Source organism: Aquarana catesbeiana, linkage group LG09, assembly GCF_042186555.1.
Source record: "Aquarana catesbeiana isolate 2022-GZ linkage group LG09, ASM4218655v1, whole genome shotgun sequence".
In the NCBI taxonomy this organism is placed as follows: domain Eukaryota; kingdom Metazoa; phylum Chordata; class Amphibia; order Anura; family Ranidae; genus Aquarana; species Aquarana catesbeiana.
Genome location: NC_133332.1, coordinates 101,700,298 through 101,725,194, shown reverse-complemented (window position 1 = coordinate 101,725,194; position 24,897 = coordinate 101,700,298). Strand labels below are relative to the sequence as shown.

General features: G+C 43.1%; 1 protein-coding gene across 4 annotated transcripts in view; it reads right to left on the bottom strand.

Moving 5' to 3' along the window:
* Positions 1–24,897, bottom strand: part of VAMP7 (vesicle associated membrane protein 7) — a 64,461-nt gene extending 39,564 nt beyond the window's left edge. The window contains exon 1 of one of the 4 annotated variants that reach the window (XM_073599084.1): positions 24,747–24,897. The gene's annotated coding sequence lies outside the window, so the exon portion shown is untranslated. Of the gene's footprint in view, positions 1–12,788; positions 12,862–24,746 lie in introns of those variants that run through there. The other 3 variants (XM_073599085.1, XM_073599086.1, XM_073599087.1) reach the window with 3 other exon arrangements.

The following is a 24,897-nucleotide window of genomic DNA, read 5'->3' as shown; positions in this document are numbered from 1 at the left end:
TTTGCGCAAACCAATCAATATACGCTTATTGCGATTTTTTTTACCAAAAATATGTAGTAAAATACATATCGGCCTAAACTGAGGAAAACATTTTTTTTTTTTAATTGGGATATTTATTATAGCAAAAAGTAAAGGATATTGTGTTTTTTTCAAAATTGTTGCTCTTCTTTTGTTTATAGCGCAAAAAATAAAAACCACAGAGGTGATCAAATACCACCAAAAGAAAGCTCTATTTGTGGGAAAAAAAGTACGTCAATTTTGTTTGGGTACAACATCGCACGACCGCGCAATTGTCAGTTAAAGTGACGCAGTGCTGAATCGCAAAAAATGGCCTGGTCATTGAGCAGCCAAATCTTCCAGGGCTGAAGTGGTTACAGTGGTATTAAAGGATTCGTAAAGTCTCAAGGTTTTTCACCTTAATGCATTCTATGTATTAAGGTGAAAACCCTTCTGTGGTGCAGTACCCCCCAGACCCCCCCTTTTACTTACCTGAACCCGATCTTTCCAGCGACAAGAACGAGCCCAGCAGCTCCAGCACGGGTGCCCCTATGGAATGCGGCTGTCCATGGGGGGCACTTGATGCAGAGGAGGAGCCAGGAGAGCCGCAGGGGGACCCCAGAAAAAGGAGGATCAGGGCTACTCTGTGCAAAACCCTTGCACAGAGGAGGCAAGTATAACATTTTTGTTATTTAAAAAACAAAAAAAAAACCAAACCTTTACAATCATTTTAAAATATCATTTATCTTTTTTTTTTTATTTAAAAATAACAAAACATGTTATGTTATACTTACCTACCTCTATGCAGTTAGTTTTGCACAGGACAGCCCCGATCCTCCTCTTCTCCGGTCCCTCTTCGGCTCTCCTGGCCCCTCCCTCCTGCCGGATGCCCCCACAGAAAGCAGCTTGCTATGGAGGCACCTAAGCCAAGCCGCTGCTGTGTGTGTCAATTCAAACACGGAGCCGCGGTTCGGCCCCATACCCTCTCTCTACTCATTGGTTCACAGACTTTGACAGCAGCAGAAGCCAATGGTGCCCCCCTGCTGCTGTCTCAGCCAACGAGGAGGGAGAGTCCCGGGCAGCCGAAACTCTCGTGCAACATTGCTGGATCGAGATGGCTCAAGTATTAGGAGGGCATAGAATGCATTAAGATAAAAAACGTTCTGACTTTGGAACCAATTTTAGACCCCGTTCACACTGGGGCGGTTTTCAGGTGCTTTAGCGCTAGAAATAGCCTCTGCTAAGCTCCTCTCATTCATTCCAGTGTGTCTTTTTACACTGGGGAGGTAAGCTTGCGGGACGGGAAAAAAAGTCCCGCAAGCAGCATCTATTTTTAGGGTGGGTTGGGAGCGCTGTATACGGCGCTCCAAAAATGCCCCTGCCCATTAGAATGAATGGGCAGCACTTTCAAAGCACCACAAAACGGGATCTTCTAACCCCCTTTTTTGGGGTTAAAAGCCCCCCGCTATCGGCCAAAAATCGGTGCAAAAGCTCTGCTTAAACAGCGGTAAAGCGCCGCTAAAACAAACTGCGCTTTATTGCTAACGCGGCTGTGACCCCAATGTGAAAGGGGTCTAAGTGACAAAACCAATGTAGAAGAACAGCTGCCCTATGTACATATAGTTACAAACTATGGCCATTATCAAACCTTTAAAACATTTACACCAACTGACAGAATTATTGACAATACTTATGGTCACATTTATATATTTTATATAATTTTATAACCATGTAAAAACACGATTGTTTTCTTTAAATTGGAATTTCAATGAGACAGGAAAAGAATGGTTCATACTATAATAACAGAGCACGCTTGCATGCCCAGGAAAGTAATAGTTTAGTAGTATAATTACACTCGTTAGTGGATTGTAGACTTTCAACAATGGCTGTCAAACGTGCCGTGAAGAATTACAGGCAAAACAGTAATTTCCTTGCGGTCCTCAGAGGATGAAGTGATTTTTCTAGATAAACTGGAATTTCTCTATGCCTCCGGCAGCGGCTTTATTGGGATGATTTAGAAGCACAAGCAGCAGCCATTGAATGCAAATGATATGGGCCATATTTACAAAGCAGTGAATGTGACATTTACTGGTGGTAAATCATTCACTGTAAAGTATAGTAAAACAAATACCCCAGGAAGATTCCCTTGTAGTGAATGTTTTGTGAATGTCACATCCAGGGGCGTTGCTAGATCTAGAAAAGATCTGGGGCTAGAGCCCATAGCAGCGTAGTAAGGAAAGTCATACGTTTGGGTGGGCATACACATGTATATACAGTAGAGCTACAGTAAATCGGCAAGAATCGTTATCGTGATTAATCATAAAGAATCGCGATCTTGAATAAAGTGTTTCAAAATTTTTTTTTTGCAAATAATTCTCTCTGCTCTTCTGAAGCCACAGCCCTCAAAAGAAAGGAAGAAAAAAACTGGGCAGTCTGCCAAGAAACAAAACATTCTTTATCAGTTGAACTTAAGTATAAACATTGTAACAGTTTGTCAATGGAATAGACTTCCTGTGTAAGTGAAAAAAGCTTAACCACTTAAACGCTAAACCTTTTTCTGACATTTGTTGGTTTCAAGTTAAAATCATTTTTTTTTTTTGCTAGAAAATTAGAACCCCCAAACATATATATTTTTTTTAGTAGACACCCTAGAGAATAAAATGGTAGTTGTTGCAATATTTTATATCACACTGTATTTGCACAGCCATCTTTCAAATGCAATTTGTTTGGAAAAAAATACTTTAATGAATTAAAAAAAAAAATCTAACCAGTAAAGTTAGCCCATTTTTTTTTGTATAATGTGAAAGATTTTACGTCATGAGAATCGTGAGAGAATCATGATCTTTTTATTCTAAGCAAAAAAAATCATGATTCTCATTTTGGCCAGAATCGTGCAGCTCTAATATACAGTAATATACACGCATGTGTGTGTATATTTCCCCAGAGAGCACCCCCACTTACATCAGGGTCCCCAGAGAGCCCCCCCCCCACTTACATCAGGGTCCCCAGAGAGCCCCCCCCACTTACATCAGGGTCCCCAGAGAGACTTCCCCTTACATCAGAGTCCCCAGAGAGCCTCCCCTCCCCTTGGGGACCCCTGCTGAGACTCGGGGCTATAGCCCCAAAAGCCACCCCCTAGCGACGCCACTGGTCACATCATTACATATAATGCCCCAAAGTATATAATCCATCCATCCAGTATATAATCCATGGCTACATATTGTCCGTTACTATTGAAAAATTTCTAAATGTAATTATTTTTTACTTTACGATATGACTTTTACAATTTACAAGCTTTGTGTTATTGAATAACATAAAATGTATTAAAAATAATTAAATTAGCAACTAGAGGGAAGCCTCAGCAGCTCGGTGCCATTATGCTCTTTCTCCAAGGCCAGTGTCACACTAGTGATCCTACAGAACGCAAGTCACCAGCAAGAGAGCGACACCGTGCTCATCCACCCAACCAGGGAGCAACACATCTAAGCTGTGTATTTCACCGCATGTTAGTCTGATGTTGTTCCATTCATTTTTTTTTTTTCCTAAGTAATCTTTATATAAATTTTGCAGCATAAAAACAAAAAGAAATTCACAGACAAAATAGAACAAACAAGTCCGAGTAGGTTACAGTCAGTGCAAATGTGAAAATATATAAAAAGTGCCGCTATAACAGCGGTAAAACGCCGCTAAAACTAGCGGCACGTTACTGCTAACAAATCCACCACCCCAGTGTGAAAGGAGTCTAATGCCGTGTACACACGAGCGGACTTTGACAGCAAAGGTCCGACGGAATGAATCTGCCGGACAATTTGATCGTGTGTGGGCTTCATCGGACCTTTGCTGTCCAAAAATCAGACGGACTTTAGATTTAGAACATGTTTCAAATCTTTCCGATGGACTTGAGTCCGGTCGAAAAATCAGTTTGTCTGTATGCGAGTCCAATGGACAAAAAACGACTCAAGGGCAGCTATTGGCTACTGGCTATGAACTTCCTTATTCTAGTCCGGTCGTACGTCATCACGTTCAAACCAACGGACTTTCGAATGGACTTTAGTCCGTTCGTGTGTGGGCAAGTCCGGTCGTTCGAAAGTCCGTAGTAACTCCTTCGAAAGTCCGTCGGAAAGACCGTCGGACCTTTTAAGCTGAAAAGTCCGCTCGTGTGTATGCGGCATTAGGGAACAAGGACAGCACTCTACTTCATAATGCAACTCAACATAACATAGCAGGTTAACCACTTAAGGACCGAGCCTCTTTCTGAGATTTGTTGTTTACAAGTTAAAAACAGTTTTTTTTGCAAGAAAATTACTTAAAACCCCCAAACATTATACATTTTTTTTTGAACACCCTAGAGAATAAAATGGCAGTCGTTGCAATACTTTCTGTCACACCGTATTTGCGCAGCGGTCTTACAAGCGCACTTTTTATGGAAAAAATACACTTTTTTGAATTAAAAAATAAGACAACAGTAGAGTTAGCCCAATTCTTTTTTATATTGTGAAAGATAATGTTACGCCGAGTAAATTGATACCAAACATGTCACGCTTCAAAATTGCGCCCGCTTGTGGAATGGCGATAAACTTTTACCCTTAAAAATCTCCATAGGTGACGTTTAAAAAATTCTACAGGTTGCATGTTTTAAGTGACAGAGGAGGTCTAGGGCTAGAATTATTGCTCTCGCTCTACCAATCGCGGCAATATCTCACATGTGTGGTTTGAACACCGTTTTCATATGCGGGCGCTACTCGCGTATGCGTTCACTTCTGCATGCGAACTCGTCGGGATGGGGCGCTTTAAAACATTTTTTTTTTCTTATTTATTTTACCTTTTATTTTTACACTTTTTTTTTTTTTTTTTTAAAAAGTGTCACTTTTATGCCTATTACAAGGAATGTAAACATCCCTTGTAATAGAAAAAAAGCATGACAGGACCTCTTAAATATGAGATCTGGGGTCAAAAAGACCTCAGAGCTCATATTTAGACTAAGATGCAAAAAAAAAATTTGTCATTTAAAAAAAAAAGTGGCCCTTTAAGAGCTATGGGTGGAAGTGACGTTTTGACGTGGCTTCCGCCCTGCAATGATATGGAGACAGGTGGGGGCCATCTTCCCCTCACTCGCCTCCATGTCAGGCCACAGGAAGGACCCGATCGCCTCCGCCACTGCCGACGGCTCCGATAAGCAGCGGAGGGGACTGGAGATCGGCGGGAGGGGGCCCTCTCCCGCCGCCGATAAAAGTGATCTTGCAGCGAATCCGGCACAGAGATCACTTTTATCTTAAACCGGACCGCTCACTGAAGAAGAGGATACCGGGGTTATGGCAGCTACCTGAGACAGGTACCTGCACCCCCCTCCCCCCTAAAAGGTGCCAAATGTGACACCGGGGGGGGAGAGAGAGAGCGGAGGTTCCATTTTTGTGTGAACCTCCGCTTTAAGTCCAGCGCTGTCTTCCAAGCACCCAATTCTTTGCCTGGCTTCTGATCTTCCATGCTGTCATCTTGCATTCAGGAGCTTGCCATCACTTTCTGATCACTCACAGCTGGCCTACTAATGCACACGCATGAGGTCATGGCTATAGGGGACCGATCCTGTACTCTCCCTAGATGTGCAGCATGAATCCCAGAAGGCTGCAGTGGGGCAAGCGGGCCAAGAGTATGTCACCCTTGCCAAAGGCCCCTTTCACACTGGGGCGGGGGCGGCGTCGGCGGTAAAGCGGTGCAAATAGCGCCGCTTTACCGTCGGTATTTGCCCGCTAGCGGGGGCGGTTTTACCCCCCCGCTAGAGGCAGAGAAAGGGTTAAAAACCACCGCAAAGCGCCTCTGCAGAGGCGCTTTGCTGGCGGTATAGCTGCGCTGTCCCATTGATTTCAATGGCCAGGAGCGGCACCGCTCCTTCACCGATCTGAAGATGATGCTAGCAGGACTTTTTTTCCCGTCCTGCCAGCGCACCACTCCAGTGTGAAAGCCCTGGAGAGACAGCAGCGGCTGTTTCGGGTCGGGTTGCAGGCGATATTATTAGCACAATAGCGCCTGCAAACCGTCCCAGTGTGAAAGGGGCCTAAGTGAGGAATGAGGAAGTGGGAACAAGTACAACCAAGAAAAAGCACATGCTTCCCAGAAAAAAAAAAAAAAAATTCAGTTGTGTAATGGGCAAGGGGGAGGAAAAGAATGATGCTGTAATTTTTGGGTGAAGGTTCACTTGTCTTTAAACATGCAAAAGAGAACTTGGAGTGCGCAACTGTGTTCCTAGTACTCAACCCCCCCCCCCACAAATAGACCAATTAGTTACAGAGTATTGTCAAGTTAATGGACACATACTGGACCCTAATAAAGTTGGTCTAGGCATCCAAGCTTTAAACAAAATAAATGAATGGACAAATCTATGGTGAACACAACTTCTGTTCTATCCTGCCAAGGTCTTAAGCCTCGTACACACGATCAGATATTCAGAGGACCATTCGTCCGTTTTTTGTTGCATGCTAGTCTCATGTCGAAAGTGAAGCGGTTATAGGAAAATTTTTATACAATATTATACATACACAAATATTATACGAAAATTCTCGGATGACAGAATTCAACTTCAGAAGTGACATCACGTGTTGATTAGTTTTGTATGTATTCTTTCATTTGTGAGCATGCGTTGTCTTACTCTTATGATTTTTTTTCGTACAAAAACCGTACTAATTATATGAAAATCGAACATTGTGTTCACATCCGACAAAAATTTTATAGTCTGCAAATCCAGCTTTTGTCGGACATAAAAAAAAAAAAAATATGGAGTCAGCTGTCGAAAAGCACCATAATAACGATCCGTAAATCGGCAGATCTTCCATCAGAAGAAACTTTACTTGCGATTTTCGTATCATTTGTATGGGCCTTTATAATGAGTGATAATAAAGACAACTGTGATACATATGTATTCTGTAGAAATCCCTGTTCCCACAGTGTTTGATCATCTGATCGCACATTCACAGCTCAAGGGCTTGAGGACTGATCTTCCAACAGAAATAGCCAACTTTCCCCATGACATGATTCACAATTCATGATCAAGAGTTTTTCAATATTTTATAACAAGGTAGCAAAAGTTGTCTTTTTATTATATGTGTGCTTTAAGAGGCAACTTGGAGTACTACAGGATAAAGGGGCTTCATAGCAAACCCAGAAAGCTTCTATTCAGGAAAAATCAGAAAAAAAATTTAGTTATTTAAAAAAAAACTTTCACTTTCAAAATCACCGTACTGCTCTATGCAGGGAATACAACTACATGTCAAATAAATGTGTCTACGCTGATAACTGAGCATGACCTTCCTATTGTGTCTCTGGCACAGGAACTGGAGAAAACGAAACACGCGCAGCAAAAAACCTAAGAGGTTCCAGCCATTCTCTCATCTATCCAGAACAAAACAAAAGAAAAAAAAAGTGAGGAGACAGTTGCTTTGATAGCGAGCATCATCATCTTGCTGGCTGCGGTGTTGGTAGGCCATACATCAAGGAGGGGTGTCCTGTCCAACATTATACAGGGCACCTAGGAAGGTGGGACAAGGTACTACATGCACTTTGTTCCAACAGGAACTGGATAATGTAAGAAAGAATACATGATAATTTTCTTTAAAAAGGCATTTTACATGTTGCTCCTTGAAGACAGAACAAACTACACTTGACATTGACAAAGAGCAGAAGATATTGTAGCCGCCTAGCAGGGACTTTCCTTGATTCATGAATGTTGAACACCTGACCTCACAATGTATTTTGGTGCCCAGTTCAAGGTGTGCCGTACTGAATTTGAAGCTTTTGTAGAGCAGACTGATTCTCTGGCAGGTAAGATGGAAGGAGCTCTTAGGAAGGTAGTAGTTTTGCTTGGCCACCAGTTTACTCATAATGGCAACCGGATCTTCCACTCCAAAAGACTCCCACAAAACCCACTAGAAGAAGCCCAACAACATGACTGCCATAAATTTCCTGTACTCCAACTGCGGGTTGAAGACGGGGAGAACCTCATCCACCCAAATATTATCAGGCTGTTATCAGGGATTCCTGAAGTTACTACTAGACAGAACCTCTGGACAAAAGTGATGGCCATCCTCAAATGTTGGCAGGGAACCGATGCAGGAACTGGCTTCACTGGGTTGTGGTCTCATGCAGCAACCAACTCACCCCTGTGATGTACTATGTAAAATACACTTTTACAATATAAAAGAGGAGTTCATGAGGAGGACATGGGGATCAGGGTAGTGGAACTTGAAAGGACCACAATTTACCTATTGCCTCACTTATACTACCTAACATTATACAAGAGAAGGCTGTTAAAACAATTATAGGGTTCTAAAGCCAACAACACCTGCTAGCTAATTATTTCCTGTCTGAACAAGGCATATAACAAGATAGTCCCCCATACCTGATCTAGGTGATTTCAGGAAGCCCAAAGTCCCTAAACAGCGCCATCCACAGTCTTAAGCTGGCCAATCACACAGACTTTTCTTTTCAGCCTGCAGGCTGAATGAAAAAGAATCAAACAGCTAATGTTGTCATTTACCTATTCAATGCAAGTGCAATTTTTACCAGCTACAATAAAAGTTTTTTTTTAGCAGTAAGCACTATGAAATATTCTTTTCTTTCAGCCTCTGGTACACACAGCACTGCAGAGATGAGAAGTTTAATTTTTGGTGGTTGAGTAAGCCACGTAGCACTGAGTGTTATTTGGAAGTGGTTGGAGAGACTCATATCTTTGGGAGTGTCCAAGAAGGAGCTTGCCTGGATATCTATCTGTTCATGCTTGCTTGACCTTTTGAAATGGAGGTCAAACCATAAGGTGAGAGCACACCCTGGCGCAATTGCAGGTAGAGGTGTCATTTGAGTCGATTGGCTTTGCTATTATTACAGCATATTTTAAGCAGTTTATGTGGACTTTATCTCATATACACTATTTTGTTATTTATTTGGACTTTATCACTGATCATTTTGGATATTATCCATGCTATATGGCTAAATAGTGCACTTGTCAATCACAGGCTATTCAGTTTTATAGTGTGAAATTTTATCGCAGATTAATTTGGACATTGTTAAAGGCTAAATTCACCTTTCTGAATATGTTTACACCCATATTTAAGGTGTAAAATGTAGCATGTTCAGCATGCACCCCCCCCTTTCATGTGACAGTGGGTAGGGGATCCTCTCTCTGCACCTGCTGTCACAATTTGATGGAGTGCCGCACAGGGTCGTCATCCATTCAGTCATAGTTTCCTGTAAATAAATAGACTACAAGTACAGTCATCCATTGCGGCTGACAGCTTGCAGTTCTCAATTAACTGCGAGGGAGCTGGTGAGCGCTCTCATAGTTTATTGATATTCCCGCTCTCAAAAGAATTGCCTTCTTGTATCAGAGATACGAGCAGACAGCTATCCTGAGAGCCTCAGGAGCCTTGCAGTGCACCCATAATGTGCTGATCGCAGCAGCAATGCTCTGCAGGCTCCTTCGAAAGAAAAAATAATAAATGCATTTTTTTACCTGCAAAAAAATTTGCATTTATTTATTTTATTTTCATAAGGTGAACTTATGCTTTATTGATACATTGTAATATGGTTGTTATTGCACTTGTTAACTACAGTTTGTGTTTCCTTTTAGTTGCTGTACACCGCATATTTATACTTTTATTTTTGTGCTTTTTATATATTGAAATTTTTATTAAATACGCCTCTGCATGTGGCTGAACTTTAAAGGCTTGTGCACAGATATTTGGGTATTTTTATATATAAACAGCATGGATGGATGAATCTGCCTTGTCAACTATTGAATTCTGCTTGAAAATACCTAAACATTGCCTGCATCTAACTGGGTAGAGGTGCAGTTCGGCCAACAATTTTCCATTCAAAGAATGTCGGGCGCAGTGGTGCCAACAGGGCAATTTTTGGCCAGTTCATCAGGAGCAGGACAAACTTCACTTTGTGTATGGCCAGCTTAAAGCACCAGAGTCCATTCACCCCGGGGCTGTCTGAAAAATAATTCTGTATCTGATCAGCTTTAGCCATTACTTTGCCTGAGCTTACTGGTCAGTATTCTGGTTGAACCAGTTCTGCAGGAATACAAGCCCAGAGGCCAAACTCTTCTATCTGGAGCACACACACTGACTGCAGAACTCTCATCTACCCTGCTGTGCATTTATCTTTTTAGGTGGAAGCAGAGCACCGCTCTGACAATTTGATTTAGACAGATGCACCAACCATATTTTATACAGCAGATGAACATTTTATCAGATGTCAGAAATAGAAATGAGGCAATCGGTGCATTTTGTTTACCAACATTTATAAATGGAACAAGGAAGAGCAGATTGTGAAACACTATATGGCCGAACCACATGACGGGAGCCCAGACATGAATTATATTGTGTCGGCTTTCTGATCAATTTCTCTTCTGTTTAAGTGACAGATCAGCGATGACCTCATCATCTTTACAGAGCACTCTGCCATGATCTATGATCAACTTAAAGAGCGCCAATAACCGCACAACATAACCACATTGTAGATTCAGGAACACTGCAAACCTAGCCCTGAAAACACACTTACATTTTCTGCAATAGGAGCCTCCCCTATTCTGTTCCATAGGAGTTATAATATTCAGCATGATGCATCAGAGGGCCCAAATAATTTAGGGCCAATTCAGACTTATGTATCTGACTCGTTGTGGCGCATTAACCTGTATGTGTCTTATCACACAATAATGTATGCTGTGGTATGGCAGCCCATTTATTGGAATGAAGTGCCATAATGGATCTAAAAATCAGACCTATGTTATGTTTTCTGATGCAGAACACTGTAATGCACGGTAGTGCATTATCATATTGTGGTGCAATGGGGGTACCATTCAAAGTGAACTGCACTGCAACAAACCATGTCATAATGGGAAATAAAATGTGTGCATTACTGCAACACATAGATCTAAACAGGGCCTTAAAGGTCTCAAGCCCCGGAATGCATAATAGTTGCCCTTCCACTGTAAGAAAAGGAGGAAAAACTTTTTTTTTTTTTTTTTTTAAATAAAGAACCCGATTCTCTGTCAATTTTTTATTGTTCTGTTCTAGCCAGGAAACAGAAGACAGAAGAAAGGAAAATTAAAAAAAAAAAAAAAAAAAAAAAAAAAAAAAAAACACACAACACACAACAGGTCTAACCCTTCCCCACTATATCCCAAAAAAGAAGCTAGTCTGCCAGATCCATGATTTTGCATGTTATTAGCGCAGGTTTGCAACGCTCTTTCTTAAGCACTGCCATTTTCACCAATGGACCCTTTCATGCAGGTCAATGTATACAAAAAAAAAAAAATGGACATGACTTTTTCTTCCACTGCACATGGATACCACTTAACACAATGGCTAAACGGTGTACAAGTGTTAATGTAATAAAAGCATTATTGTGACTGGGCCTTTATTCAGTTTTTTAAAAGCCTTAAAATGGACCTTTAAATGCACTGCAAGGTCCTCATATACTGTTTGGGCCGCCTCACTCTGTATTCATTTACATTTCAGTTAGATTTCATACTTCCTTACCCCGGTCTTCTGCATCACTGGGCATGACGTCACCCTCTTCCAGGAAATTGCTTAGGAAATACAGAGCAGACCACATCTCACAAAAAGACACTCCTGTCCATTATAAGAGCAATTATCTTCTTACAAGATTTGTACCGATTTGTATTCTCCAGGAGAAGTGTGATGTCACCTTCACCTAGATACCATGGGCTTAAAGTAAACTCCATTTTGTGACTTTTACCTACAGGTAAGTTTATAATAAAGCTTACCTAGAGGTAAAATGAATATCTCCTCAATGTACACCATTTAGGAGATTTTCGATTGTTTACCAGCGGGTGATGGGCTCTGAAGGAACAGCATACTCGTGCTTGGGGTACTCAAGCATGCGCAGGAATGACGTCATTGCGGCTCAGCCATTCAAACAGCTGGAGTCTGCGAACCCGTAAGGAAGACCGCGTGCAGATGGAAGGCCTGTCAGCAGTGACAGCTCGCCACTGGAGGGCTTCATTTTAAGTTAAGTCTTTCACAATGTGCTATAATTTGGTACACACTAGCACATTATGATAATACCTTGCAGGGGGACCAGGCTTTTTTTTTTTTGGTAATGACTTTACCACCACTTTAAAAAGGTAATCATAAAATCTAACTTTTTTTCTTTGCAAGTAACTTTTCAACCTACAGTAAGCAGGCAATTTATACAGGCGGATGGGTCCCCAACAATATATGCAAACATTGCACTGCAAACATAATGCAGAGCTCACGGTAGCACATAGATATGAATGGCCCCGAGGCTCTATTCACACCCGCTGAATGTATTCACATTATTATGCATATTATAGCTGTGCACACTGAAAAGCCTACGGTATACGTGTGTTATGTTGCTGTACAGTCTAAATGTCACCCCAATACACACATACAGCATAAAATAATGTAGCTGCTCTTCACTGCAGCGCAATGCAAAGATATGAAGGCACCTTGCAATGTAGTCACTACACTGGCCAAAAATGATATTAGGTATGTTTTTTCATTCTTTAAGGCTTGTTGGGGGCCTGTTTAAAAAAAAAAAAGCGTGGAAAAACATGTGTAAATGCACACAGTTGTTAATGGAACTTTATAGTTTCCTTTAACAATACACTAAACCTAAAGTGCATTGATGTAAAGTGGTCACATAGGAAAGAATGGGATTTCTGGTTAAACTACATTTTCATGCAATTAAAATGAATGTATTGTACTGCAGGAACACAGATAAATGTGAATAGAACCTTACAGTAAACTCACCTTCACTTGGCCATTAGTCCAGCTGCAACTTCATGCAGTTTGCACATCTCCTCCAAACACACAATAGTACACAATACACACTGCAGGAAGGAGAAGTCTACTATCATCATTATAATGCTGACATTGGAAGAATGCCTTTTTTCTCAGCAAAAGTTGACTTTCACGTTAAGCGAGATTGTGTTCCAAATAAACCAAAGGAAGAAACAAAGCGGACGTTCACATAACCATACAGGATCTACATCATAAACCAGTCAGTATGGAGCACAGGACAAAAATTACACACATATGGTAAAGTCATCTTTATACTGTATTTTCTCATAAATATGACCCTCCAATGAATTGATAACTTATCATTATGTTCTGTGCTCTGATCAACTAAATACAATCCACTATTGATCATATCAATAGACATGACAATTGTTAAACATTTTAATAAGTTTGAGGGGCAATCAGATGTCTATTAGTTCCTCCAGACACCACCAAGTGATTGATAGCAGTGAAAAAAAAAAAGTTTGCTGAGCAATTTCCACAACAGACTGCGTTCTACTGGCACAACAGCATCGCCATCCACTAAATACACAGCTATGCTTACTCGTGATATAGGAGGACAGGTATCTTGATTACTATATGGTAATGTATATATTCAAAAAAATGCAGTAGAATTGTACAAATGGTCTAAAGTCTAGGGCCAATTTGATATAGATCAGATGGCTGCAGTGGGCCGGAAATCCTCTTTGAATGGTGCTCTTATATGAAACCAATGCGGACAGTCCTGGGATGGAGTTATTCCAGCCATCAAGACACAAGGGGTGCAACCACAAGACCAACCATACTAGTTCAAACAGTTCCATGCGAGTATAAAAATATATACAGAAGCCCACAAAGTCATACAGCAGGAACAGGGCTTGTAGAAACTTGTCCCTATCATGCCCATGTGAGAATGGACCCATTGCAGTTCCTACAGCACATGCTCACCCCAAATTAACATGGGACATAAGCCCACATCCCACCAATGACAGTACCCAAGGCGGTTCCTCAATCACACGCTCATCCTAATTTATTATTATGGGACACAAGCCCACATCCCACCAATGATGGTTCCGGCGGTAGTTCCTCCAACACATGCTCAAGGTAATTTATTATTATGGGACACAAGCCCACATCCCACCAATGACAGTAACCAAGGTGGTTCCTCCAACACACACTCATCCTAATTTATCATGAGACACAAGCTCTTGTCCCATCAATGATGGTTCCGATGGTAGTTCCTCAAACACATGCTCAGGCAAATTAATTATTATGGGACACAAGCCCACATCCCACCAATGACAGTACCCAAGGCAGTTCCAACACACGCTCATCCTAATTTATTATGGGACACAAGTTTTCATCCAACCAATGAAAATACCCGTGGTAGTTTCTTCAACACATGCTCAGCCTAATTTATTATTATGGGACACAAGCTCTAATCTCATCAATAACAGTACCGATGGTGGAAGCACATGCTCATCCCGATATAATAATATGGGGCACAAGCACTCATCTAACCAATGGCAATACCCAGGTTGGTTCCTCCAGCTCATTCTTTTTATTATGGGACAAAAGCCTTCATTCCACCAATGGAAGTATCTACTGCAGTTCCTTGAACACATGCACATCCTAATGAAATAACACCATGGCATACAAGCTTACATCCCATCAATGGCAGTACCCGGGGCAGTCCCTATAGCACCTGCAAATCCTGGCGGAGGCAGACAGGCCGGGGTCACCACATATTGGACTTACTACTGACTAGAATTTGAAATATTTTGACTAATTAGCGCTATGGTACACTGACACGTGTGAGTGGTTTTAATCCTTTTTAATAAAAATTGTTTTAACTGGTATACACTATTGGAGTATTTTGGTTTTTGTTTTGTATATATTGATCCCTGGGAGAGATGGCTACATGTGAAAAGGTGGAGGAGCCTGTGACTGAGCCTGGAGGAGGGCATACTTGTGTTACCAAGCTGCATATGACCACTTAATCTTTTGGCGGTCATTTGCCTCTAGTTAGCCTTCTTTGAGGACACAGTGGTGTTGTGCATTCACTGGGAGGATTGCCCTTACATAGGATAACAGAAGTGCCAATTCATGGGACTCATAGGATTTGGGTTTTGTGATTTTTGACTAATCCCCGGTTAACACTAGAACACAGTGTGGGAAACCTGCTATCGGCACGCTTTTCCTGTACAGTGTTCAAATCGCACTGCCCTTGCAATCTGCAGCAGGTGTCATTGTAATGTTAATTACTTGCCCGCACTAGATCGCATGGTACAAAACAACCATGTCATCCGGTTGCAGTGCGTTTCTAAAATTGTTGCATGCACTACTTTGGTGCGATTTGCACCGCACTGAATCGCTTGTGAATTTTACAGGAACGCGGTGTGCTTCCTGTGCGATTCATAGTGTGAACCGGGGTTCACTGTATGTTAGTAGGATGTAAACATGTATTTTTCTTGATGTTATATGCACTCAGTGGAACACCTCTGGACACTAATTATATTTTTTAATATGATCACATATAGTTTTATTAGAACTAGTGCTACATATAATGTCTTTAGTACATTCTGATATATTAATATGGGACACAAAACTTAAGGTTTTGGATAGAGTGATGATAGGATAGAACCTCTGTCAGGTTTTTATTGTTGTGTTCCCTCTGGACATGAGTGAAAATACCACATTTGCAGTTGTCAACAGAACAGGAATAGAAATGAAATCTTTCAAGGTCTGTCATTTCCTGTTTTGTATAGAGCTGTGGTCTCCAAACTGTAGCCCTTTGCTTGTTTTTATCCAGATCATGGGGAATTATGTTATTCACCGATACCAACAATAATGCATAGTTCCTCCCAATGACGGGCCACAATTCCTCCCAGTGACACCAACGACGGGCCACAATTCCTCCCAGTGACACCAACGACGGGCCACAATTCCTCCCAGTGACACCAACGACGGGCCACAATTCCTCCCAGTGACACCAACGACGGGCCACAATTACTTTCAATGACACCAATGATGGGGCATTGTTTTTTCCCACTGCCGTGGGGACCTTTTCTACTAAAGGCCACAGTCCTCTAAAGTCTGAAGGACCGCAAACTGGCCCATTGTTTAGAAAGTTTGGAGACCCCTGGTATAGAGGATGGGAAGTGAAAGGGAATTTCCTCCATGGAAGAAAAAAAAACAAAAAAACTGAAAAGTAGTTTAAATCTATTCAAAATGTTTTGGCCATAGATACAGTTTAACAATGAACTCAAATTAGTATCTCATTAGAATCATTCTGCGTGGTGCCGACATTCATTGCCCTCACATAAGGCTGGTTGATATTTCTGAAGGAGTCTCTTAGATTTCATGTTCTTGGAGATAACGAATGTGTTGCGATAGTGTGTGTGTGTGTGTGTGTGACATAACTACAACTGGGAAGTGCCAGTTGTGCAAGAGTTGAGGAACTGAACTGACAAGATAACTGATCTTACTGACTGATCTCAGAGAAGACCTAAAGTCTACAGAAGACCTAAAGAAGACCTGCCCCCACCCCCATAAAGGTGACATTTACAACATAGGCACAGCGGTGACCACAGCTACCAACATCATCTGGACTGGAAGACCAGGTTACTGCAGCTTAAAGTAGAAATAATCTAGAAAAAGGTGTCAGTAATGGCGCCAAAAACTATTTTACCGTAATTTTACTGTGCTTATGGTGTGTTCTTCATAGGTTATGTGACTTAAAAAACCACATCAAACACAACGCGGGTGCGTTATTGAAGCATTCTTGCTGCATTTTCAATGCATTTCAACAGAGTGGTGCGTTTTTTTTAACCGACAAAAAATGCAGCAAGCAGGATTTTTAACAGCACAATGGAAGTGCAATGGACCAGTGTGAAGACATAAAATTTAAAGGGATACATTTTTATTAACCTTTCTTGCGCTAAAGGTGCCAGTATGGCCGACAATAATTTCATATTCAAATTCATGATATTAACCACTTTAGCTCTGGAAGGATTTATCCCCATAATGACTAGGTCCATTTTTTGCGATATGGTACTGCTTTATTTTAACTGGCAATTGCGCGGTCATGCGACGCTGTACCCAAAACAAAACTGGTGTCCTTTTTTTCCCACAAATAGAGCTTTCTTGTGGTGGTATTTAATCACCACTACGGTTTTTATTTTTTGCACAAAAAGGGAAGATAATTTTGAACAATAATAATAAAAAAAAAAAAAAAAAACCCACAATATTTTTTACTTTCTGCTATAAAAACACATCCAATAAAAATATGTAAAAAAATGAAATTTCTTCATCAGTTTAGGCCAGTTTGTATTCTGCTACATATTTTTGGTTAAAAAAAATCCCAATAAGTGTATATTGATTGGTTTGCACAAAAGTTATCACGTCTACAATCTATGGGATAGATTTAGGGACTATTTTTTTTTACTAGTAATGGCAGCAATCAACAATTTTTAGCAGGACTGCGACATTGCTGCAGACAAATCTGACACTGACACTTTTTGGGGACCAGTGCTAAAAAAAAATGCACTGACACTGTATATATGACACTGGCAGGGAAGGGGTTAACATCAGGGGCAATCAAAGCTTTAAATGTGTTCCCTATGTGTGCTTTCTTACTGTGTGGGGAATGCCAACACTAGACGAAGAGAGAGAGATCGGTGTTCCTGATTAGTAGGAATCACAGATCTCTCTTTCCCTGTGACAGAATGACGGTCTGCCTTGTTTACATAGGCAGACCGCCGTTCTGTCATTCCCCTGAACGAGTGTGGGTGGACGCCGGACCCATTGATTGGCTCCTGCTGTGTCCAATCACAGCGGAAGCGCGTCACCAGCGGCGTGTGCCCCAGACCAGGAAGTGCGAACAGTACATTGTTTCGCGCAGCCGGGCCACCCTGCCGCAGTATATATGCGGTGGACGGTCCAGAAGTAGTTAAAGTATAACTAATAATTTAAACTAATATTGGATAGAGTGGAGAGGGATTAGAACACCTGCCAATTTTTATTTCTGCATGTGTCCTCATTAAGGAGATTCACCCTCTCTATTCCAATGGGGACACTACTTCTGGTGATAAGGGGGTCTCCAAGGAATTCCCTTAATTCTCAGAGATTTCCTCTCACTTCCTGTTTGGCTATGGGAGAGGAAGTGAGAGGAAATCTCCGCAATGGGACACAGATAGCGAAAATCCGAGAGGGGTTATAACCCTCCCTTGCTCTATCCAAAATGAAAAAAAAAATGTTTTGCCTGTAGTTCTACTTTAATTAAAAAGTCAAATAAAATACAATTATATATAAAAAAAATATATATTTTTAAAAAACTGTAATTTTCATTTAAGTGCATCCTGAATTTTTATTTTGGGGCACCTCTATAAAACAAGACAAACAGAGATTGGAAAGACTGCCATATAATCTGACAAGGTTTTGCCTTTACCAAGGCCCCTTTCACACTACTGCAACTTCAAAGTCGAACAATTTTACAATTTTGGGGCCGCAATTTCAGGGAATGCCTGTGTAAACTTGAGGTCTATGGGCCTCAACTCGCATCAAAATCGGACCAAAGTTGTACAGGGACTACTTTGAAGTCAGTGCGACTTAAAGTCGCACAGATATGAATGGTACTCATTGGAAATCAAGGGGTACGACTTGTCATGCGACTCTGCAGTCCCAAGTCGCACAAGTGTGAAAGGGGCCCAACTTCTACCCACCCACTGCAGCATTTTATCTAAGGGTAGGAGGAAGGCTTCCCAATCATGTGATGACTGATTGGCTGTTACAGTGGTCACATGATCGGGAGCCCGCCCCACCGACTCCCAATTAGAGCTAGAGACAGCGATGGCAGTGAGCAGGCACTCAGCAGTCGCCTCCGTCTTCATGAAATGTGTATGCAATAAAATGGTCAACAAGAGGTTAAAGTATCTCTAGTGAAAACATTTGCATTCTGTTTTGGGTATAGTATGGAATGGTTAGGACCCAGTCTACTTCAAAGGGTCTCTGCTGCCTATTCATTTCAGAAACAATCTTCCCATTATATGTGCATTTAAAGCAGAACAAATTCCCATGCAGTGTGGTTGTGCCTGCACTGTATGGGTTAACTGCTCTTTTTATCCAGGGGCACACAGAAATGCTATACTCACCCGATCCTTCAATCCTCCAGAAAACAGCGCTCCCCTATGTCCAACAGTGGACTGTTCCTGCCGTCCTCACATCCAGAGCCAGCCAATGGGCATGACGACGTCAGGGACAGTCCATTCACAAGACCGCTAGTGTGTGGGGGAGTGGCGGGAACCAGTCTTACACTCAAAAGGATCGGAGGATTAGGTAAGTATATCTCCGCTCTCCTCACCCCTAGGCAAAAATGAGCAGTTACCCCATGCACCCTGTACCCAGTGTACACTGACAAAAAGGTTTCCTGGAATTTCTGTAAAGTTATATTATCTTATTTACCTGTACAATCCTCCCTTGTGTAGACACCGAAAGCCCTAAGACTGCGGCTTGCTGCCGCCATCTGTAAGGTCAGCAGCTCAAGAGGTGTCACTCAAGTCATCCCCTATAGCAGTGGTTCTCAACCTGGGGGTCAATTGCCGATTTGACAGGGGGTCGTGAATGCTGGCCAAGATGGACCCGAAGTTACTGTGTGTACGCCGGAGTCTGTCTGTCTCGGCCAGCAAGACGTCACTTCCGGGAGAGGAGAGACCGCGTGGAAGTGACGTTCTGTCGCCACCATCTTGGTACTATCGTCTGCAGCAAGGCTACAGTTAGAAGTCGGCAAGCGGACATCTTTTTACACCCACCGAAGTCTTGCATTTTACACGTATTTTTACCAGTAAATTGAGCTTATATACTATATCAGGCTCATATAGAATAAAGCTCAGTTTACTGGTAAAAACCATGTGTAAAATGTAAGACTTCGGTGGGTGTAAAAAGATGTCCGTTTCCCGACTTCTAACTGTGGCCTTGCTGCGGATGAGTGTACCAAGATGGTGGCAATGAAACGTCACTTCCGGTTAACACATTAGACAGGTTGCTGATTCTGACAGAACACCTGAGTGACTTTGGTAAGTCAGAGACACTAATTAATAAAAGTATTTTTGTACATCAATTGCCGCCACTATGACATCAAACGCAGCCACTGTGCCATCAAAAAAGCAGACATTGTGCCATCAAAAAAGCAGACATTGTGCCACATGAAATGCTCCCACTGTGCCCCCTGCCATCTGCCCGGGACTTACCATGTCTCAAGGTGGGGCATTTTATTCATTTGTAACTTGTACGTTAATTTTAAATAAATATTTAGCATTATATATTACAGATCATTTTTGTGATTAATCACTACACTTTAAGATGTTAAATTTGTAAGAATGAAAATACATCCTGCATATCAGATATTTATACATCGATTCATAACAGTTGCAAAATTACAGCAATGAAATGACCAACGAAAATAATTTTACTGTTAGGGGTCCCCACAACTTGGGAAATTTTATCAAGGGGTCACGGCACTAGAAAGGTGGAGAACCACTGTCCTATAGTATTCCCCTTCACTCCTCCTCCAACAGTTAAAGTTTACATGGGAAGGGGCAGAGGAGCTAGGCCAGCACAGAGAGAATAGAGACACTCCCAGAAAAGGAGGGGGCTTTGCTGGAGTAGCTCAATGTTCTTTCTAGCCAGTTCTATGGAACATGGTGATAGTAGGAGGAGACTGTTGTTTCCACATGGCTGGAATGCATGCTCTCGCTGCATTGAGTAAATGTTTAACCACCTCAATACTGGGCACTTTCGCCCCCCTCCTTCCCAGACCAATTTTCAGCTTTCAGCGCTCTCACACTTTCAATGACAATTGCGCGGTCATGCTACACTGTACCCAGATTAAATTTTTATCATTTTGTTCACACAAATAGAGCTTTCTTTTGGTGGTATTTATTCACGACTCCATTTTTTATTTTTTGCGATATAAGCGAAAAGAGCGGAAATTTGGAAAAAAAAAACAATATTTTCTTCTAATTTTAAAACAAATCCAATAAAATCAAATTTTGTCATAAATTTAAGCCAAAACGTATTCTGCTACATGTTTTTGGTAAAAAAAAATCCCGTTAAGTGTATAATAATTGGTTCGTGTGATCACGGACACGTGCGCAAATGATCATGTTCAGATGTGCGCAGGTGACATATGTGTGCAGATAATCATTGGGACATGTGATTTTACTGGGACATATGTGGGGGACATGTGTTTTGGGGACATTGTGTGTTTACTTAGTGTTTGTTTTGTGTTTTTACATGTGTGGGGTCACTAGACTGGTGATCAGTGAGTAAAAAACAGCTCATACTCACTGATCACCAGCCGGCTGCAGCGATCCCCTCTCCTCTCCTCACTGACAACTTCCGTGAGAGGAGAGCCGATTGCCTAGCAACCGGTTCTGTGTTTACATCACATGACGGCTGTGATTCGACACGCCCGTCATGTGATCAGGAGGGCCAATCACAGAGCCCTCCTGCCGATTGGAGATGCGCCGTGTCCGGGTGACACGAGCGCATCGGGATCGCGCCGCTGCGTGGGCATGCGTGCGCGCGATCCCACACCTTCTGAGGGACGTTCCTGAACGTCCACTCAGAAGGAGAGATAGCCCACCCGGCCGTTTATGTGCAGTGGCCGGGAGGGAAGTGGTTAAGTAATGATTTGTTATATTTTTTCCGGGAAAGAGGGGTCAGATTAAGAAGAACTGCTGCAGGGTCTCCGGACACTGAGATATCCGTAAATTTGTGGATCAATTGGAGGACTTGCTGCCAGAATGGATGGATGCTAGGGCATTCCCAGAAGATATGTAAAAGTGTACCTAGGTGGGAATCACATCTCCAGCATCGATCACTCAATGGTGGGAATAGTTTGGCTAGTACGGATGGGGTTCTATACCACCGTGTCATGATTTTGTAAGTGGTTTCCTAATACTTTCTACATAACGATGATTTATGAGCGAAATAGAGTATCCTATCTTTTTGTCGGTTCGTAAAAGTGACCTGCAGGTCTTTTTCCCATTTGGAAAGAAAGGGAGGTTCTGATTACGCATGGAGATCTAGTAGAGCTTCGTAGGAAAGGGACAGAGATTTCCGTATCGGACCATCCCCCAAGCAAAGTTCCTCGAATGGGCTGAGAGGCCTCTGAAAGAGGTGTGGTTTGGGCAATGAGTTCAGAAAGTGTGATAATTGGTGTACCCGCCATTCGTTCAGAAACTGTGATCCTGAGCCCGTAAACAATGTTCTGCCCGGAATCCAGCCATTCGTGCAGAGGAGATAGGACCCACGTAGGATCTTCTGTGGTGAATGTGCAGAAAATGCTGGGTCTGACAATCCTGGTTCCAACTTGGGATGTCCTATTATCGGTGTCATTGGGGACTGAAAACTGTTGAGCGAAGAAAGCTTATAATACCTCTCTGATTTGCTCAAAGTGGGTCCAATTAAGGGGTGGTGGGAAGTGTGGCTTTTCCCTGCCCAAGGCAGGCCCTGTATGGGTACCTGTGCAGCACCTTGTTCCAGACCGACCCATAGTTTGGTGGCGCTATGCCTACACCAGTCTACTACCCCGTTCATATGAACAGCTGTATAGTATAGGGCCGGATCTGGGAACCCTATCCCTCCCTTAAGTTTAGGTCGGAACAACAGTGCTCTAGCAAGTCGGGGGGTTTCCCCTGCCAGACAAAGTTAGCAAAGGCGGCTCTTAGGCCCCTTTCACACTGGAGCGGTGAGGGCGTCGGCGGTACAACAGCGCTATTTTTAGCGCTGCTGTACCGTCGTTCTTGCAGCGGTATTCGGCCGCTAGCGGTTCGGTTTTAACCCCCGCTGGCGGCCGAAAAAGGGTTAAATCCGCTCGTACAGCGCGGCTATAGCCGCGGTATTACCACGGTATAGCCGCGCTGTCCCATTGATTTCAATGGGCAGGAGCGGTTTAGGAGCGGTGAATACACCGCTCCTTCCCCGCTCCAAAGAAGCGGTTCGCAGGACTTTTTTTACCGTCCTGCGAGCGCACCGCTTCAGTGTGAAAGCCCTCGGGCTTTCACACTGAACAAACAGCGGAGGCTGTTTAGGGGCGGTTTTCAGGCGGTATTTTTAGCGCAATACCGCCTGAAAACCGCTCCAGTGTTAAAGGGGCCTTACTGAGTGAAAATATGCTTGGTGTATCTTGATGGGCAGGGCTACTTCAGCACCATTTTAAAGCCGCAGATCAGTGTGATTTGGATTGATGTTTTTTTTTGCGGCTTGTACTTCATTTAACAGAAGTCAATGCAAGTCACAATGAAATTGCAGAAAAGTAGTGCAGGAACTTTTTTTAGTCGCAACTATTTGAGCGGTTCCATTGGTAAAAATAGGGTGCAACTTGTAACGCGATTTTGAGCTGTCAAATTACACAACGAATCGTGTGAACCACGGCTTCAACAGAAAAAGGAAACTGTCCCCAACCAGAGAGATCTGATGGATTACTCCAAGAGACATGTCATTACCTGGTCTCATGAACATGACTGGTTGGGCCCGTCAGCAGCAAATCCTGGCATGTTCAGGCACCCGGGAGGCATGGCATCCAGATCCTTTGCCAGCAGCCCGTCAAGATCTATAACAGGCTGAAATACTTGGCGGCTGGACTCTGTACCCCGTGGTACTCACCTTTACAAACGTATGCATTCAGATTGCCTGCATTGGGGGCCCCTGTGTGTGGGTACCGCTCAGTACTGCCTCCAGCTACTACGCATTTCACCCTGTCATAGAGAATGTCGGGCTGCTGGCAGCGGGGTAAGATGGTGTGCCTCCCGGGTACCTGAAACTGCTGACGGGCCTAACCGCCCCATGCATTCCAAATCGCCCCGTGTGAACGGGGCCTCAGGCTGGGATCACACTTTGTGCTGACGGATCGCACGTTCCCGCTCACTTTTTTTTCCCGCGTGTTGCGCATTAGGCAGACAATGTGCTTGAATGGACTGCTCTATGTGCGCCGGATGCACCAAAGAAACTCCCGAACCTTTTAGGACTTGGAGCGCCCCACCATAAAACGCACATCTGTCAGCTGCACTTGGGAGTAAAATTAAGCGCAACGCGTGTTTGTAGCAAGTTTCTCGCAAGTTCCAGAAAAGTGTGAACTCAGAGCTCTTCATATGTGCGGCTTTACTGCTTCCACTCTGAAAAGTGATCTATGGCTGATCACTTTTCAGGGGGCGTTTGACAGGTGGCGATGCGTCATCTCTTGAATGGCGCTGTGTTTGGCAGTGGCACCACCTGGCATCGTTTAATCATTACCGCGAAGCACAGCATGTGTACAGCCCTGAATGGGTGCAGTTCTGTGTTTAGGTATGCGGTTGGGGAAGGGGGGGGCAGTAAAACCCTGGCGCAACCGCTTCCTTTTTTACACCCTCAGGCCGCCCCTATGAAACAGGTGTCCCCACTGCAAGATTTCCCCTCACTTCCTGTTCTGGGGACAACATTCTGAATTTCCTGTCATTTGGACAATGCTCACCTGTACATACAGAGGGTGAATGTAAATAAAACCTTGACAGAGGGTCCAACCCCTCCCCCTTCTATACAAACCCACAATGAATGTTGTCACCTGGAGAGGAGAAGAAGTTGTATAGGAATACGAAGTAAACACAGGCTGTGGGGGTCACTACAGGACATCCAATCACAAGACAGGGGAGAACACACTGGTGAAGTCTGTGCTCACAGCGACCAATCAGATTCCAGGATCCCCCTCAGAGTGCAATGAGGGGTTGCCATGGGCAACAGCCCAGTGTTTCCTATGTGATCAAACTCTATGAAATGCTGATGTGAGGCTTCCTGCCCCCTCCCCCTCTCCCCTGAGTCATGCTCCCTCTCCCTGAGCCCGCTCCATCCTCCCCGCTGTCAGCTCTCCCCGGGCCGGGCTCTCTCTGCTCCTACCTGGAGGTGCTCGGGCTCTACACAGTCTTCTTTCCTGATCACAGAGCTGATTGCATGCCAGATCTCCCTCTGCTCGCTCCTCCCCCTTCTCTAAGGACAGGTCACGCTGACTTCCGCAGCTGACTCTTTGTCAGAGTGAAGCATCATGGGA